This window comes from Bos indicus x Bos taurus, chromosome 4 (genome assembly GCF_003369695.1).
Source record: "Bos indicus x Bos taurus breed Angus x Brahman F1 hybrid chromosome 4, Bos_hybrid_MaternalHap_v2.0, whole genome shotgun sequence".
Classification (NCBI taxonomy): Eukaryota; Metazoa; Chordata; class Mammalia; order Artiodactyla; family Bovidae; genus Bos; species Bos indicus x Bos taurus.
The window spans coordinates 16416968-16433755 of NC_040079.1; the positions used below are offsets into that span (position 1 = coordinate 16416968).

The 16788-nt window shown below is 46.8% G+C and overlaps 1 protein-coding gene and 1 non-coding gene across 3 annotated transcripts in view; one reads left to right on the forward strand and one right to left on the reverse strand.

The window, feature by feature from the left end:
* The window catches only part of TBXAS1 (thromboxane A synthase 1), a 173635-nt gene that overhangs the window by 97291 nt on the left and 59556 nt on the right, over positions 1-16788 (reverse strand). The window lies entirely within an intron of this gene.
* LOC113891949 lies at positions 15228-15441 on the forward strand. The gene has a single exon (XR_003510926.1). It is a non-coding gene; the product is annotated as a small nucleolar RNA U3 (small nucleolar RNA).

Below are 16788 nucleotides of genomic sequence, written 5' to 3' on the forward strand. Positions count from 1 at the left end.
TAATTGCTTTACAGAATTTTGTTGTTTTCTGTCAAACCTGAACATAAATCAGCCATAGGTATACACTGCTTTAGATTTAACTAAAGCTCATGCTGTGATTCTCATTTCCCTAAACTCTTAGTTCTAAAAGGAAAGCATTTACATTGAGATGCACATGTATTTTGGTAATGATTCATTTGTATTGATTTAGTTATTACCAAAATAATTTTACATCAGTCAGTTCAGTTGCTCAGTCGTGTCTGACTGCCACCCCATGGACTGCAGCATGCCAGGCTTCCCTGTCCATCACCAACTCCTGGAGCCTACTCAAACTTATGTCCATATAATCTGGATTTTCAAAGGAAAAAAAACCCAAAATAATACTTCTACATTCAAATGAAAGTTGTCCTTCCAAGTGAGCACCTTGGGAGCCTTTGAGCTTTTTTCTAGTAATGTTGCTAATGCTAAAAACAATTTTGTCACCATTTCTTTAGAATTGCTTCAGAGCTGGTTTATGAACCTCGTGAGAAAACTGGCCCCATTTTACACATAAATTGTGTAATCTTATGGATTTATATTTATACTAACACTCATCTGTAGCTTGAGGAGCTCCTGGAAAGATCTTCATCAGAGAAACATTTAAGGGAAGCTTGTTTTTCCTTTTGGATGTCTGGGTGGCTGACCTGTTTTTGTCTGCCCAGCCCTCCTTTAGGAAGCACCCTCCCCCATTCCACCAGTTCTGGAGGAGCTGTCGATGACAGAGCCTGCCCTTCTGGTCACGGGGGTGGACTCACCATCAGGCATGGCTGATTATGGTATCTCATCTCCTTGACAACAGTGACTGGTCCACAGGGTGGGTGCATGACTGTCAGGACCAGTCAGAATCCTTCACTGGGTGTATGTGTAAGTGTATACTTGGAGGCTGCTTGAGGAAAGCTCTACTTTTCTCCTGAACGTGCTTAAGTAGGAATATATGAACCCAGAACAGTCAGTGGCCATCTTTGTACCACATGCTGGCACAAACTCCAGGTCAAGGTATGCTTCCTGCAGTGTTCCTTGCATCTTCCAAGCTTAAATTAGCTTGCACTTTTAAGTGTGTTTGAGCTGGGTTTCTATCATTTGTAATCCAGAAGTCCTAAATATTGCAAGATATTCCTTTTCCTTTTCAATCTTGTGAATACCTAATGCCATTCTGCCTCTCAAAACATACTTTCCCAAGAGGCTCTGATCTCGGAGGCTTCCCCTGTGGTCCAGCAGTTAAGAATCTGCCTTCCGATGCAGGGGACATGCATTTGATCCTTGGTAAGGAAACTAAGATCCCACATACTTTGGGGCAACTAAGCCCATGAACTGCAACTACTGAGCCCCCATGCTCTGGTCCGTGTGCCTCAGTGAAGATCCTGCATGTCACAACTGCTGCTGCTGCTGCTGCTAAGTCGCTTCAGTCGTGTCCGACTCTGTGCAACCCCATAGACGGCAGCCCACCAGGCTCTCCCATCCCTGGGATTCTCCAGGCAAGAACACGAGTGGGTTGCCATTTCCTTCTCCAATGCATGAAAGTGAAAAATGAAAGTGAAGTCGCTCAGTCATGTCCGACTCTTCACGACCCCATGGGCTGCAGCCTACCAGGCTCCTCCGTCCATGGGATTCTCCAGGCAAGAGTACTGGAGTGGGGTGCCATTGTCACAACTAAGACCCAACAAAGACAAATAGATAAATAAATAAATAAAAGAGGGTCTGATTTCAGTTTTGTACACTGATATGAATGTATGGCCACATGTTACTGCCTCCTGAGGTGGGGTGAAAGTCATATCTGACTCTCTGTGACCTCTTGGACTATAGCCCACCAGGCTCCTCTGTCCATGGGATTCTCCAGGCAAGGATACTGGAGTGGGTAGCCAGTCCCTTCTCCAGGGATCTTCCCAATCTAGGAATCGAACCTGGGTGTCCTGCATTGCAGGCAGATTCTTTACCATCTGAGCCAACAAGAAGCCCTGACGGGGTGGAATACTGCAAAGCCGCGTGCCCTAGGGCCATGAGTCAGGATCCAGGATCACCCAGCTCCGCTGCTTACGCATACAAGCCTTATAGGTGGACTCCGGAAATTCTGCATTTCAGCTTCCTTGCCCCTGAAACGTGGGAGTAAAACCACACAATCTCAGCAGTTTACTCTGCTTTAAATCTTGTAGTTCTTATGAGTTAAAAAGGAAGTTAAATAATGGTCTTTGAATTTTAAGTCTACTTTCTATAGGGCATAGAGATCAAACCAGTTAGTCCTAAAGGAAATCAACCCTGAATATTCATTGGAAGGACTGATGCTGAGGCTGACGCTCCAATCCTTTGGCCACCTGATGTGAAGAGCCAACTCATTGGAAAAGATCCTGATGCTGGGAAGGATTGAAGGCAGGAGGAGAAGGGGATGACAGAGAATGAGATGGTTGGATGGCATCACTGATTCAATGGAAATTAGTTTGAGCAAACTCCAGCAGATGGTAAAAGACAGGGAAGCCTGACATGCTAAAGTTCATGAGGCTGTGAAGGGTCGGACATGACCTAGCAATTGAACAACTATAGGGCTTGAAAACACATCCTGTTAACAGTGGAATCAGTGAAGTATTTGAATGACTTGAAGACCCTTCTCAGAATCTTTGATAAGCACAATTGTCAGTGTTTATTGAGTGCTTACTACTACCAGCCATGTTCTGAGTGCACTGCCTGTAGGATTTAATTTAATCCTCATAGGAAATGGATGGGGTAGTTACTATACCCACTTGTCAGAATAGAAAACTGGCAAGAGATGTTAAGAGATGTTAGCGATGTTAAGTAATTGCCCAAGATAGGGATTTGATCCCAATCTGACGGCTCCAGAGCCGTCATGACGACGACGACGATGATGATGATGTCAAGACGATGGCCATGACCTCGCCATCGTCTATACCAGTGACACTTTTTCCCCAGGCCGAGCAGGTGTGTGAACAGCCAGACTTCTAGCTGTGCAGACTGTGTCTTTTAAAGGTGGAAAGTCAGAGCAGCTTCTTGTTTAATGGCCCAGAAACAACCCTCCACCCCAGCCCAATTACGAAGGTAACTTCTTGCTCCCTTCTAATTGAAATGTATGGATCATCACTTTAGGGGGCAAAAAATTCTTAGCCAGTTACTCATTTATACTTATTTAGGCACATAAGAATGTTCTTACTCAACTCTGAAGCACCTGGTGGAAAAGAAAATTTAGGCAAATCAGTGAAGTATTGTGCAGACAAAAATAATACTTGTTTGACTTGTTTAACTAGTTGTTTTCTTATTTTTTTTTTAAAAACTGACCAGTTGGTTCAATCAAAATTGTTCACAATTGGCTTCTGGGAATAGAGGCCTGGTGGAGTGCTGCTTTTAGCCTGTGGGCTGCCTGGCTCTGTTCTAGAAGGCCTGCCCCTGCTAGGGTGGCTGAGCTATAAAGGGTGGTTGATCTGGAGGTACCTACAAGCATCAGTATGAAAAGATGTCTAAGTCAACAGCTGAATGGCAAAGCACATTGGGAAATAATACATACAGTTGTGGAAATAAATAATAGTCCATTTGATGGTTAGCTCGTTCAACAAGCACGTATTGAGCACAAACTGTCAGGCACCAGGCTCACGTATGTTAACAGTATTCCTGAAAAAACTCTGGAGGAAGATGCATTAGCTAACGGTGCATATCATGGGGACTTTTACTTTTCACATTGTGTATCTTTAATAGGGGCTTCTCGGGTGGTGCAGTGATAAAGACTCTGCCGGCCAATGCAGGAAACATAGGATCAGTCCCTGAGTCAGGAAGATCCCCTGGAGGAGGGCATGGCAACCCACTCCAGTTTTCTTAGCTGGAGGATCCCATGGACAGAGGAGCCTGGTGGGCTACAGTCTGTGGGGTCACGAAAAGAGTCTGACGTGACTTAGCGACTGAATAACAAACAAATCTCTTTAATGTTCCACTAGTTTACAGTGAGTGCTTTTGTAATAAGAAAAAAAAAAAAAAAAAAGAGGTTTGTCTTGTCAAGAGCTGAGGAGGGCGTTGGCAGTGGTGCAGCTGTCAGAACTCAGGTTCAAGGCCATGTCCTTGTGATTTAACAGCTGTGTCACCTTGAGCAAACCACAACCTTCCTGAGCCAATTTCCTGGATAAAGAGGCTGTTATGAGGGTCAGATGAGAAACAAGAGAATGCTTTGTCTGTAGTAAGGTTTTAGGCAAATGCTGGCCATGATAACCTCTCAATCAGGTGTGAAGGCCCCTGCTCATGGAGGGTGGGTTGGGTGATTGCTGGTGTCACTTTGTAGGGAGTGAAGAAGCTGGGTGAGAAGTGTCCCCAGGAAGGTCAGGTGACATGCCACTCCCTTCCCTCGCTTTAGCACAAAGAACCTGAATGTGCTTCCGGAGACTTCAGGTTTCCAGGTAGAGACTGAAGAACTGATGGGGACCTCTTTTGTTGGTGTTCAGTCGCTCAGTCGTGTCCAACTCTCTGTGACCCCATGGACGGCAGCCTGCCTGGCTTCCCTGTCCTTCACCATCTCCCTGAGTTTGCTCAAACTCATGTCCCCTTGAATCAGTGATGCCATCCAACCATCTTATCCTCTGTCGTCCCCTCTCCTCAGGCCCTCAATCTTTCCCAGCATCAGGGTCTTTTCCAAAGATGCAGGCCTGTAGCATCTGACGACTGCTAAACAGTGAGCATCAGATGACTCCTTGCCTCGGTGTCAGGGCCACGTCCCAGCAGGTTGAGGAGGCTAATAGGGTAACTGTCGTCCTGGCCTTCAGTCTGACCTCTGACCCGGACTGTGGATGAGAAGGTGGTGGGCAGCTCAGTGGGGAAGGGTGGGCGTTGAGTGCTAGAGATCCCACGTGAGTGATCAGTCTCTAAAATGTTCCAAGGGAGCTAAGTAGGCATCCAAGGCTGGGAGTGGGCCCTGGGCGGGCTGGGCGGCCCAGAGTCCTGCAGAGAAACCATGGCCTCACAGTCCTGCGGCTCCTTCCCATCTTGGCTCAGCGGAGCATCCTGCCCTTTCTCATTAGCAACCTGAATCTGTCATTAGAACAAGGCAGGCTTGAGTTAGCAGAGAGGCGGAGCCCACTCAAGTTGCTGGGGACGCTTTTCTTGAGGAGCCAGTGACAGACATAGGTCCCTGGAGTCGGGAGCTGCTTTCTTCTGGCTACTTCCTACCGCTCAGATCAGGGTATGCGTTACCTGCCCAGGGAAGCCTTGGGGTGCTGGTGCCCAGGGGCGGACCCTGACCTCACAGAGCCCCTCGGAGCCACAAGGACTGAGTCAGCCTTTTCCCTCTCTGCAATACTTGGAGCCGGATCGGCTCTCCTCTCCTGCCCTCAGATGCTGGTGGACTCTCTGGTTCTTCGCTTCCCAGCTGGACATTGGACCTTGCACTCAGATGTATGCCTCCACCCCTCTGACTTGTCTTCCTGACCAGCTACTTATCTGCACATGGGCCCTGATTCTGTTTATCCACCAGGGCTTTGTAAAAGGCAAGTCTGGGGATTTGCCTGGTGGTCCAGGGGTTAAGACTGTGTTTCCACTGCAGGGGACTTGGGTTCGATCCCCAATCAGGGAACTTAAAATGCTGTGTGCCTCTTGCGGTCAAAAAAAAAAAAAAAAGCCAATCTGATTGTAGCTCCTTCAGTGGTTCGTCTCCACGAAAGACTTTGGGAGTCCTGAGCGCATTGTGCAAACATCCTTCACAGCCCGGCCCCTGCCTTGCTTCTGGCCTCATCCCTCCCTATTGCCCACCACTCGAGAGCCAGCACCAATGATCAACCTTTCTTCCTGACACGCTCAGTCACCTCTCACATCCACGGGGGCCTTTGCACAGGCTGGTCCCCTGCCTCCCGGGATCAGTCTTCTCTTTCTGTCTTGCCAGGTTAACTTCTGGCAGTACTCCACTAACTAGCTCTTTTCTTGGCTACATTTTTACTTGGTTGTGAGTGGTTTAAATGCAAGGATCTGGTCTTTTTCTAACATTGAGGTCTAACATTTGTATTACAGGGTTGAATGTATTATAGGAGTTCTGTAATGTTAGTGGAGCAGGCTGTATCTAGGCCCAACCTCTTAAGCCCCCAAGCCCAGGCCCATCTCTCTCACTAGGACACTGAAGTAGCTCCCTATACGGATTGCTGGTCCCAGACCAACAGCCCCATCAAGGCCAAGTCTACCTTTGTGAAACAGAAACTGACCGTGCTATCCCACTACCAGCAAACCTCTTATGACTTTCCAATGTTTGAAGCAAAAAAGTCCAAGCTTCTTAACTGCAATTAGGAACCCTGTAGGAACTCTCTCCTTGTCCCACTCCTCTTCCACCAAGGAGAGTAAAAAAGCTGGCTTCAAACTCAGCATTAAAAAAATGAAGATCATGGCATCCTGTCCCTTCACTGCATGGCAAACAGAAGGAGAAAAAGTGGAAACAGTGACAGATTTTATTTTCTTGGGCTCAAAAATCACTGTGGATGGTGACTGAAGCCATGAAATTAATAGATGCTTGCTCTTTGGGAGGAAACCTATGACAAACTTAGACAGTGTATTAAAAAGCAGAGACATCACTTTGCCAACAAAGGTCTGTCTAGTCAAAGCTATGGTTTTTCCAGTAGTCATGTATGGATGTGAGAGTTGGACCATAAAGAAAGCTGTGCACCAAAGAATTGATTTTCAAACTGTGGTGCTAGAGAAGACTCTTGAGACCCCCTTGAACAGCAAAGAGATCAAACCAGTCAATCCTAAAGGAAATCAACCCTGAATATTCATTGGAAGGACTCATGCTGAAGCTGAAACTCCAATACTTTGGCCACCTGATTCAAAGAGCTGACATTGGAAAAGACCCTGATGCTGGGAAAGATAGAGGGCAGAAGGAGAAGGGGATGGCAGAGGATGAGATGGTTGGATGGCTTTATTGACTCAATGGACATGAGTTTGAGCAAACTCCAGGAGATAGTGAAGGACAGGGAAGCCTGGCGTGCTGAGGTCCACGGGGTCGCAAAGAGTGGGACACAACTGAGTGACTGAACAGCAACAACAACACATGTTCTAACAACTAAGCAAACATTTGAAAAAAAGAATGCACATATTGCCCTGAAAGTAGTTCTCATCATGACCCACAGATGTCGCTGTGTTCACCATGAACATTGAAGATATCCCAGGAAGCCCCTGTGAATTATCTATGGCGCACAGTTTGGGAACTGTAACCATACATTGCTGCTATGAAACTGTTATTTGCGGTTCCCTTTGTTTGCACTGCTTCTCTATGTTTCCATTCCTTTGCACATGATTGTTGCTCTGAAGCCCTGATCTGCATCTTATCTGAAAAACCTTTCTGACCGTCAAGTCACCTGTCGCTTCTTCTGTGGAGTCTTCTCAGACCCTTCATTTCCCATAGTTTCCATGGCATCTTGTCCATTCATCTATTGATTTGCATCTCACTGTTTTATTTCTTGGGCTTCCTTGACAGTCTCCTCACTACTCTGTGAGTTCTTTGAGGACAAAGCCCTGTCTTGTTTGTCTTTCATCCCCGAGAAGCTGGCAGAGCACCTCGTACCAACAGGTAACTGGAAAGATGATTCTTTGGCTGCCTTTCTAGTTCTAAGAAATCACTTCTTATTCTCCCGGGTTCTCAGTTCCTGCTACTGGCAGATTGAAGCCAAACTTGAACCTCTTTTCTCTTTACTGGCCTTTATTTTGCATTCTCGAAGTCACTGGTCCCCATCCCTCTGAAATGTGTGGCTTACTTTGTCTTTCTCTTCTACCGCTTGGCAGGGGCATCACCTTTGTGTCCACCCTACTGGCTTCTTCACCTGAGCGCTAATATTTGTGGTCATCCCAGGTCTGGCTGTGTGTGGGGTCACCGTGGTGAGCCAGGCTCCTGTTGCAAGCCAACGGCTCTCTCAGAGATCTCGTTTGAATCAGGGATTTCCTGATGTGTTGGCACCAAGATCTTGCTCCAACAGAGAGTGAGGTCAGCAGAGAGCCTTCTGCGTCCCTTCAGGGTCACCTAACAGCAACTGGCCGCCCTTTCTGTGTCTCCATCTCTAGCCATCAGCTACCCCTCCTCCCACCATCCCACCCTAAGGTCCTTCTCTGACTGTTCTCACTGGGTAGACCATTGTTCTTTTCTCCTCCTCATCTCTCCATTATTCCAGACTGTACTTGACTACTGCCTCCTCCTGGAAGCCTTCTCTGCTTTCACTGGCCCATGATTCTACCCAATTCCTGGCTTCAGGTTGTCTGTTCAATGTGGCATATTCAACCCCTCGTTACCCAGCATTCTTGCATGACTTAGCCCAGGTCTGTGTTTCTCTTCTAAATTAGGTGCCAGATTTTCTTCAGGAAAAGAGATATGAGTGATTCTCTGGGGAGAAGAGTGGAGCAGTTTCTCCCACCACCACAGCCCAGGGATAGACACTCCACGGAAACCAAATTATCTGTTGAGTGGACAATGTCTGGGGCAGGGCCAAGAGGGAGCTAGTCCTTCAGATGCGGGGGTACCGTCTCGTCAGTATTTGTGCCATCTGAAGTCATAGACACAGATTGAAGTGAGTGTGGGAAAGCTCAGAAAGAGGGGAGGAATGGAGAGCCCTCCCCAAACGGGTGATGATCTGATGGTAGAGAGGGCTTTGCATTTGGAATGAGAACTGGGGCCAGTTCCTTAAGTCTTGGGGGTCACAGTCTATTCACCTGGCAGAGATATCGGGTGGAAAAGCAGGTCTCATTACTCTTCATTAGGGACCTTCTACCGCTGTGAACATGCTTGCGTGGTCCCTGTGTGGGTTTCTAAGTAGTGAGAACAGAGGCTTAATAAGGAATCAGATCTGAGTTCACATAAGTGGGCCTGGAAGACAAAGGGCCCTTCTAGTTCTTGGTGAATTGTGGCTGCGTCAAGCTCTAGTCAAGCTTTCTCCCAAACAGAGCTTGGCTAAAGGAGGGAATTGGGCAGCAATGGGGGAAAATTATCTGAAGCAAACCTATAATGATAAACCTCTCTACTCTATTGGGTACACCCGCCCATTTAATTTATTCAGTTAATAAAACTTATTCCCCAGAGGGGGACAGGCAGAGGTAAGCTACAAACCAATCTGCCCGTGTGAGCATGAATATATATGTATATCTCATAACAATAAAAATAGAGTAATTAAGAGATGTATTGAAGTGTACAGAAATCCTGAAGGACACTGAAGTTTCCAATTCGAGTTACTGTCCTTGGTGCAAATTTAATTCACTAGGGAACAGATAAATAAAAAGGAAGAAAAAACAAATTCAGAACAGATGTTAGGCAAGCAATTTTTTTCACAGTAAGAATCATAAACATGAAGAAGAGCCTATAAGGCAAAGTTGTTGATGCAAACAGCGTCAAGCTACTAAATAAATAGTTAGATGGCACCGCAGGGACAAAGAAACATTAAAATAGTCATTTGGCTGTCCCAGAATATTTGCGCCCACACGGTTATGCCCAAGTGTGTAGATTTGCAGGCATCAGAAGGAAGTGTGTGTGTGTGTGTGTGTGTGTGTGTGCGCGCGCATATGCCTACTATTACATAGAATATGTGCAGGACATATATTTGTGTGAGAGTATGTAGCAAAACCTCCTCTCCCTCAATGATGTGTGAACTCAGAATATGAATTGAGGGGCTTGGCAAGAGCTAGAATGAGCCCTGAAAAGACAGTGTGGCCTGGAACTCCATGCCACCCGAGGAATGTGCTGTCTTGGGCTAGGTATTATTAGAAAGCCCAGATGTGGAACTGTCAAGAAAGGAGAATTTAATGGCCAAAGAATTTTAGACACAGCTGGGGAAAAATAAGAGGTGGGGCAGTGAAGGGATGGAAATTAAAGCACAGATCATAGTATTTCAGGAACAGAAGGAAGCTTGACAATGATCATTCTAGCCAAACACCCCCATTTCATAGCTAGGAAAACAGAGGTCGCCAGAGGTGAGATGATTGTGTGGGCAGCACTTGAACACAGGCCATTGCCCTGGAGCAGCCCCTGTGCAGCAGGAGGCATGAAAGGCCAGAGAATATCCACATGCAGAAGTGGGGAAATTCACCCCAGAGTTAGCTAGGGCTCCTGCAGTGGGCACCCCTCTGGGATGGCAGGTGGCTGCAAGAGGACCTTTGAAAGCCCACCCTGAGGGGCTGAGGCGTCATGATCAGGATCCCTACTCCCTGCGGGGGTGGGGGCCATGCTGGTGGAGACCACTAACAGTTCCTTTGGTTTCACATCAGCCTGGGAGGCAGGCAGGCGCTCGGGTACCTGTTAAAAGTGAGGATGATGGTGAATCACTCATTCTAGTCCCACAGCTGGGAAGAGCTGAGCTCAGACCAGACCCAGCTCTGCTTCCCAATCCAGTGCTCTTTCTGTCACCTTAGGCAGACCCCTAAGAGTAGGGCTAGAGAAAAGGTTTCCCTGGGGAGAGAAACCAATGGTCTGAGAGCAGAGCCCAGCCCAGTGGAGTGCATCGTAAGAGTCTGCCCTTCACCTTATCTATGGGTCCCAAGATGGTCTGATGTGGGATTAAATCAATTCTATATTTTATGGGCTAATTCCTGGATGGATGGCTCATAAGTCACAGATGGGGAAAGATTACAGATGCTGCCACCCAAACGCTTGACTTTAGGATGAAAGACTTCCCCCAAGTCCTTTCATTATGTTCCAGGGAAATAATACTAATTACCAAAAATCACCAAAACCTAAGACCTTCCCGTTTGAGGTTTTATTGGGGACAAATTTGTCCTGAAAGGCGCATATTCAATGGAGATTCCTTTGGTTATTCAGTAAATAGTTCCCGAGCACTTTTTGTGCAGTCTAGGCCCTGGGAGTATCCAAGCAAACAAGAGACAGAGTTCCTGTCCTCATGAAATTTATACTCCAGCAGGACAGTAACATGGCCTTGCTGTTAGGGCCATCATCCTAAGGCAGGAGTGTGCGGAGTGTCCAAGGAGCAACCAAGGGGACAGGGGAACGGAAATGGCTTTGGATTAACAAGGGCTTCCCAGTTGGCTCAGTGGTAAAGAATCTGCCCGCCAATGCAGGAGACAGAGGTTCAATCCCTGGGTCAGGAAGATCCCCTGGAAGAGGAAATGGCAACCCACTCCACTATTCTTGCCTGGAGAATTCCATGGACAGAGGAGCCTGGCAGGCTACAGTCCACAGGGTTGCAAATAGTTGGACATAACTGAGCACTCATGTGCATAACAAGGAGAACCTGCCCTCCCCCGTGCTTACCTCTTACTAACCACATGTCATTCTTGTCTTAAAGTCACTGATGTTTCCAAATATTGGACTGGCCAAAAAGTCCTTCAAGTCCAAAACAGACCTTTTGGTCACCCCAATAAATTGAAGCTAATGCAATTAGGTCAGGTAAACTTGAAGTGTTCTTGGGATAGTCACATGAGATACTGTATTGAAAGGCCAAGACCCAGACAGAGGACTGGAAAACGGTCATGGATTAATAACATTTTACTACATGTGGCCCCAGGGAACAAAGATCTCTCTTTCTTACGGTCTTAAAAGCAGGCCATACAGCCCATAGAATGCATGCACAGGCCCAGAAAGGGCCCAGAAAAGGATGTCCACTGCAGCAGTTGAATGACAGGCAGCAGTTGGAGGTAACAGACTTGATGGGTGCACAGCGTCATGATGGAGCTTCAAAGTGTAGTGTGAAGGAAAGAAACTAAAGGATAAATGAGTGATATGACACAACCATTGGCATGAGCTGAAGCGTCCCTTGGACAGAAAGTAGATCAAACCAGACTATCCCAAAGGAAATCAACCCTGGAAATTCATTGAAAGGACTGATGCTGAAGCTCCAATACTTTGGCCACCTGATGCAAAGGGTCAACTCATTGGAAAAGCCCCTATTGCTGGGAAAGATTGAGGGCAGGAGGAGAAGCGGATGACAGAGGATGAGATGGTTGGCTGGCATCACTGACTCAATAGACATGAGTTTGAGCAAGTTCTGGGAGATGGTGAAGGACAGGGAAGCCTGGTGTGTTGCAGTCTATGGGGTTGCAAAGAGTCGGACATGACTGAGCGACTGAATAACAACAAAGAAAACACATGTGAACAACAATACCCAGTTTGCAAGAACTTGCAACACCCACCCCCCTCCCAAAACACACATTAAGCACAATGGAATGGTTGTCTTTTGGGAACAGGAAGGGACCAGAGAGAAAGGTGTGGGAATAAAAGGGAATCAAATATGCAAAATATGAGGCTGTGTCCCCAGTTCTCCATAGCGCCACAGAATAAACACACTCCCTCCCACACCACCTCCAAAGGGAGGTGATTAATAATTACTGGCGGTAATGCTGATAATTTGCAATGGTGAAGTAAACTCTTCTTATCAATGCCTGTTTTTCATGTGGAATTCTTTAGGAGTAAAATGCTGCTGCTTATTAGATCAGCGTTTCCTTTCAGTGGCTGTTCTCCATATTCTAGTCCCAAGAGACATTCCAGAAAGGGGGAAAAAAAAAGTTCTGTGGTCAAATAAACACTGCATACTAAATTTCCCTCTTGGAGATGTTCCAAGCACATTATTAAGTGAACAGTTCTGAGAGACCTGTGTTCCATGGATTAATCCAGTGTTTCCAGCCATTGACCGAGGGGAACTCCCCACTTTAGTTCCATGTAACAATTATCTTTGTCAATGGAAATGGTCCAGAGGCTGCACTGTGGGAAATGCCACTGGAGGATAAGAGGCGGGAGATTCCAGATTCCAAGTGTAGCCTGCGGCTCCCCCACCCCCTACTCTATCCCAGCGTGGCCGGGCAATCCTTCCAGGGCTCTGTTCACAAGCCACCTTGGACCCAAAGTCTCAGTCATAGTTACAACTGATGGTGGCGAGGATGGTGCTGTCTTCCCCTCTGCTGTGTTCCATCTCCTCATTATGTAGGGAATGATCGTTTTCTCTCTAGAAGTCAAAGCCAACATCAGTGATTAATGTTGCCTAGTCCCTTATTCCTTGTAACTAACTAGTAGTTCAATTCTGCTGTCCTTTATGAAAGTCGACCTCTCTTTTCCTCATGTTTCTGTTGTTCCAAATCACTGTTATCACTCACCTGGGTTGTTAGGATGGTTGTCTGCTTGTCTTTTATAAATTCCATCCTCCCTCTTCATCCCTGGTGGCTCAGATGATAAAGAATCTGCCTGCAAGGCAGGAGACCCAGGTTTGATCCCTGGGTTGGAAAGATCCCCTGGAGGAGGGCATGGCAACCCACTCCAGTATTCTTGCCTGGAGAATCCCATGGACAGAGGAGCCTGGTGGGCCACAGCCCATGCGGTCGCAAAGGGTTGGACACGACTGAGCGACTCACACACACACACACACACACACACACACCCTTCATTCCTCATCTTGCCCTTCTCCATTCTGTGCATCTGTACAATAACCTACTTCAAATAACCCACTTTTTTAGCACCATTCCTTAGATCCATCTCCCCTCCTGCCACTGCAGAGAGGTTGTCCTCTCCAGTGTCCAAACCATCACATTTTCTTAGCACACCTTTGTCCTCTATAGTCTCCCTTTCAACATCTCAGCTAAAACCTCTAAACTTCCTTCCAAGCCTATGTGCCTGAGCCCACAGGCCACCTGTCAGCTCTCCCTTACCTGGGTAGCTACAGAGCTAGCTAATCTCTCAATGAAAGCACACGCTGTGCTCTGGGGAGGACCCAGGGGAGTTCAGTGCGTCTCCTCCAGCAAACGGCCACAAAGCTGGAACACGGGCCTCGAAAAATAGCTAAAAGACTGTGTGAAAGAAGCACAGAGGGAGAAAACTCAGAGGCTACAAATGACAGGGACCTGATCTTGACAAATTGCTGCAGGTAGGAAACCTGGAGATGGAAGGTGCTGGGGAGAGAAGAGTAGGCCTTGGGAACAAGAAAGAGTTCCAGACAGAGAAGGTTATGTTTAAATGAGACCCAAAGGCCACAGTGACTTGGTGGGAAAGAGGAAACTTGGAGGGGGCTGAAAGCAGAACTGAAGAGCAAACACATAAATTGTAAAAGGCTTGGCAGAGAGGAGTGAGATAAGGCGAGAAGGGGCTCTGGGTAAGGACTACCGGGAATTTATTAAAACGAACTGAATTTATGGTGCCGTACAAGCATCTGTTGATAACGGGGCAAGTCTGGTAAAGAATGTGCTCACTGGCTTGTAGTCAACAGGAAGCCGGGGCAAGATGACAAGGGCCAGGCATTCCGATCAGAAATGTGTCATTCAGGCTGGCCAGCAAGGTTCTGGAGCACAGGGAGGGGCTTACATTTCTTCCGGAGGTCACTTTTGAGGTTAGAAGCAAGAAGTGACAGCCACTCAGTCACGGTCAAAAGGAAAAATACAGCATTGCAACTCCAAATGCAGCTGCTCCAGAAAACAGTAGAGCAGTTCTGCAAAAATTAAACATAGGGCTTCTCTGGAGGCTCAGCGGTCAAGAATCCACCTGACAATGCAGGAGACACGAGTTCCATCCTCGATTCAGGAACATCCCACATGCCACGGACCAACTAAACCCGTGCACCACAACTACAGAGCCTGTGCTCTAGAGCCCGGAGAATCGCGATTACTGAGCCCACGTGCTGCAAATACTGAAGCCCACATACCCTAGAGCTTGTGCTTTGCAACAAGAGAAGATCCAGCAATGAGAAGCCCGTGCATCGCAACTAGAGAATAGCATCCGCCACTAGAGAAAAAAAGCCCTCGCAGGAACAGAGACCCAGCACAGCCAAAAAATAAAGCAATCAATTAATTTAAAAAAATATTAAGCCTAGAATTAACATAGGATCCCAGCAATTCCATTTCTGGATGTAGAGCTTTAAAAACAAAATGGATAGGAGGTATTGAAAAGAGATTTGTGCACTGGTGTTCATAGCAGTGTTGTTCACAATAGCTCAAGGGTGGAAGACACCCAAGTGTCCATCAGTGAACAGATGGACAGATGAATGGATAAACAGAATGTAGTAAATAAAAAATAGATTGTTATTCAACCCTAGAAGGGAAGAAAATTCTGATACATGCTCCATGGATGAGCCCTGAGGACATTATGCCGAGTGAAATAAGCCAGTCACAAAAGGACAAATACTGTATGATTCCACTCATATCAAGTACCTAGACTAGTCAAGTTCATAGAGACAGGAAGTAGAATGGTGGCTTCTCAGGCTAGGGGAAGGGAGAATGGAGAGTTATTGTTTAATGGGTAGAGAGTTTCCATTTTTCAAGATGAAAAAGAGTTCTGGAAGACTATACTTTAAGGGATCATTTCTATAGTTCGTTACTAGAGAAGTTTCTCTGATCGTGTAGAGCACCCGAAACCATGAGGAAGAGACACAGCGTTTTCTCCTGAGCATGAAGCTGGCGTTTGGTGCTGCTGGACGCAGCTGCCATCGGCCATTGATGATCGTTCTTCTCTCCCGTCTGGGAGAGTAAGAGGGAGAAAACGCCGTCTGAGTGAAAAAAAAAAAGAAAAGAAAAAGAGTTCTGGAGAAGAATGGTGGTCACGGTTGCACAACGTGAATGTACTTCATGCCACTGAACTCTACACTTAAAACTGGCTAGGACTCGGTGGTCCAGTGGTTAAGAATCTGCCTGCCAGTGCAGGGGACCAGAGTTCGATCCTTGATCCAGGAAAATCCCACATGCCACGGGGCAACTATTGACCCTGTGCTCTAGAGCCTATGTGCCACAACTGCCGAACCCACATGCTGGAGCCTGTGCAGGAGAACCCAACCTCTAGCAGGAAGTCTAAGGTTTGGGGGCTCAGTTAAGAACCTTTGGGCCGGAGTCTTTTGCAAAGATCCAAGGGCCGTGTCACTCATAAGATACAACCTGTGGTCCAGCAGTGAGAAGGAGAAGAGAGCTTGAGGAGTTACAGACAACTTTCAAAGACAAATGGAAGGTCCACTCAAGAACTGCCTCTCTGGTGGGTCCTATGACCCAGGTACTGCATTCACAACAGAGAACACGGAGTGGAACAAACTAGAGAGGGCTTGGAGTCCCTTCTCCCGGAGGTCCTGCTATGAAGGGCCGTGGTCTCGATTAATACCAGGACGTCCATTTCCCCTGTAGCCTGAGTAGCATCAACAGGTGTTGGTGGATGTTGTACCACAACAGACCACACTTCCCACGTCCACCTACCATGTGGTGACAGGCCATCCACCAGCCGTGTGTTCAGAGCAAAGATTAGTGAGTTCTTCTCTAAGCAGAGGCAAAAATAGAATCATCTGCTCACAGTGCCTCCTTGGTGGTTAATGTGGGGAGCGTGGTAAACATGTCAGAGAGTCAGGCCTTTAAAAACAGGCCAATAAACTGAGAGCCTCAGCCAGAGTGGAAAAGTTGATATAGTGGGCTGCAGAATTCTTGCATCTTGGGGGTGAGATGGGGGAGAAGTTGTTAGGAACATGGTCTTGAGATGTGAAAATGATCAAGGGACTTATTTGAGTAGTTAAGTTTCTATGATCTGCCCCAGACCTGCAGGCATCATAAAACCTGGCAGTGCCTTGCTGGGAATTACTTCGTGTCCACAGCTGCAGAAATGTCACACAGAAGTCTGACCAGGAAGAATGGGAATGTATAGCAAACAATCCAAACTCTGAAAGATTTAAGGGTCCTGAGGAAGAAAGGAGAACATGTTCCATTTTAAAGATAAACTTTGATTACTCAAACCAGTAGAATTTCAAATGTGTGCAGTATCTGACTTTTTTTGGTTGACAACTTACACTGTGGATCTAGAGTTAATTTGGTTTTGCATTGCCTTTTGCCCTCTGTGAGGAACACACTTTAAAACTGTTTTTTTTTTTT